Source organism: Canis aureus, chromosome 33 (assembly GCF_053574225.1).
Source record: "Canis aureus isolate CA01 chromosome 33, VMU_Caureus_v.1.0, whole genome shotgun sequence".
In the NCBI taxonomy this organism is placed as follows: Eukaryota; Metazoa; Chordata; class Mammalia; order Carnivora; family Canidae; genus Canis; species Canis aureus.
The window spans coordinates 31,031,494-31,034,439 of NC_135643.1; positions in this window are offsets into that span (position 1 = coordinate 31,031,494).

The window sequence follows — 2,946 nt, forward strand, 5'->3', positions numbered from 1 at the left end:
TAAATATGCATGTATATTTAATAATTAAGAAAAAACATTAGAAGGGTATAGAAGACAGGATAAAAAAGGGAAGAGCAAAGTCAAGAATCAAGATACTACTTTTTTTTTAAGTGAGCAAGAAGAAATTTAATTTATGAAACAGACTTATAGTCTTAACTCTACATAATATGCTGGGAATTCCTTACAATTTTCTAATGGGAAAAACCTAATTACCTATTTTTAATTATTACAGTTCACATCTTAAATTACATATAAAAATGTTTAATACTGCAGCTTATGGGAGGCCCAGCCAGGCTCCAGATTCTCAGCCACTGGGGAATTTCTATGCCAGACCACCCACTATGAAAGTGAAGAGTTGGTACTTTTGCCAGTGTGGAAATTTCTTCAGAAGAGAGCTCTAAACTATTGTAACCATTTCCCCCAAGAAGACAAGAGGGAAAAACACATGAGAAATTACTGGACAAACACTAATTTCCCATGTTTCAAAGTAATAATCAAAAGTGGAATTAATGCCTTTAGCACCACAACTCTCCTGAACTTAAGTCTGTTTATATGGATTTGGGCTGACTTGTTTTAGTCCGTTTCTTTAGAGGACACAAACTTAGATGAATAAAGCTAGAATTTCAAGGCAAGTCATACTATTTAGTTATAGTTGATTTGGATTTTTGCTCATTTTTTTTTTATCATCTTTCTCAAAATGTCTTTAGAAACAAGTCATTCAAATAGTAGAACTGTAACAGCATTTGTACCAGAAATCTTGTTTTAAGTTTCTTGGTATAACCTTTCATTATAAAAGCAAAAGAAACATCTAAATGGTGATTAAACCTGAAGAAGACATAGAAAGATGCACAGGGTGAAAGGATGGGGTAATTGAGTGATGGGTATTAAGGAAGGTATTTGATGTAATGAGCACTGGGTGTTACATGCAATTGATGAATCACTAAATTCTACCCCTGAAACTAATAACACACTGTATTTTAACTAAATTAAATAGAAATAGAAAATTTAAAAAAAAAAGGAGCACAAAGTGAGAGTCTTTGTTCATAACTTTTCCATTTTGGAAAAACTAATATTTGACACCTTTTATCTTAAAGGTATTATCTCATCTATAATTAGGAACAGTCTGAAAATCTACTTTCTTGGACTAATGCAGAGAAGATGTTTGTAAAAGTGCCTGAAATATAATAGACCTTCGATAAATATTATTGTGTTGGCAAAAAAGCTTAACAGGTGTGTATATATGTTTGTGTACACAACTCTCCTTCACCCCCTCAATACTTCCCCAGTAGTGTTAGCAGAAGGCACTACAAAATGAGATTTTTCTTCTTACACCAATGCCTTTGAGGATCCCAAAAGACAATCTCAAATCATAATTTCAAAAGGACTTTTTTCCTGCTTCTCAGGGCAGAAGACTATTTGTTGGAGTGGGAAAAAGGAAGCTCTATTGAAAGCAAGAACTCTTATGGTTGTAAGTAACAGAAATCCAATTTTAACTACCTTGAGCAAAACAGAAATAAATCCTGACATGTGTAGCAAAATCTCAGGAAGGGCATGGACCTCAAGGGTCACAGAAACAGGGACATGTCTCTCCCCATCCAATCCTAACCTGTGCTTCTCTCTGTGTCAGCTTTCTGTCTTACTATAGACACTGCAAACTTCTGCCCTGGAGAATTTCGCTTTAGAAATCTCTTCATGAAAAGGACAACTTCTGGGACACCTGGGTGGTTTAGTGGTTGAGCAACTGCCTTTGGCTCAGGTCATGATCCTGGGGTCCTAGGATTAAGTCCTGCATCAAGCTCCCTGCAGGGAGCCTGCTTCTCCCACTGCCTATGTCTCTGTCTCTCTCTCTGTATCTCTCATGAATAAATAAATAAAATCTTTAAAAAAGAAAAGGACGACTTCTCTCTAAATCCCGTTTGAAAATTCCCAGAGAGGAACTGAAGGGTCGGCCTAGGTTGTATACCACCTTTTATGAACAAAAAGACCTGTTTTATAATTGGCAGCCTCCACTAAAACAATATAGTTTAATGAGGCGCCTGGGTGGCTCAGTCGGTTAAGTGTCTGTGTTTGGCTCAGATCATGATCTCAGGATCCTGGAATGGAGCCCCATATCTGGCTTCTTGCTCAGCAGGGAGCTTGCTTTTCTCTCTGCTTCTCACCCCGCTCATGTGCTCTCTCTCTCCAGTAAATGAATGAAGTCTTAAAAAACAAAACAAAAAAACAATATAGTTTAAGAGAAGAGCATTTCCTCCAAAAAGAAGACACTTTTGTTTCAAAAAGGAGAGTGATGCTGGGCAGATGAAAGAAATATTCTTAAAATTATACTTCTAAAAATTCAGAATTTTATTTATTATGTATGAAATAAAATATCTTTTCAGTTGCTTATTTTCTATAAATTTATTTTTCTGTCTCCTACTGTTTATATTAAATTTCTTCTATCTCAAATGTTTTTTTTATTTTATTTTATTTTTTTATGATAGTCACACAGAGAGAGAGAGAGAGAGGCAGAGACACAGGCAGAGGGAGAAGCAGGCTCCATGCACTGGGAGCCCGACGTGGGATTCGATCCCGGGTCTCCAGGATCGCGCCCTGGGCCAAAGGCAGGCGCTAAACCGCTGCGCCACCCAGGGATCCCCTCAAATGTTTTTCTTAAACAGCACCATTAAATCCTATCCTTTCCCTCCTTCAAATCTGTGCTTAAGATTCACTTCCTCGGACTTCTGGTAAAATTTGACTAATTGAATAGATTTCTCTCTATTTTCTCCCAAATGCTATTAAAATGGTGGGGGTGAGGGAGAGAAAGAGTGGAGGAGAGAACCCTTAAGTGCAAAGAAGACGCAAGACTGTAACAGATGAAAAGTGACAAAAAGTTTTGGAAGACAGGAGTACATACATAGCAAATTAGTTACCTATTGCAATGTAACAGATTACTCAAAACTTAGCATC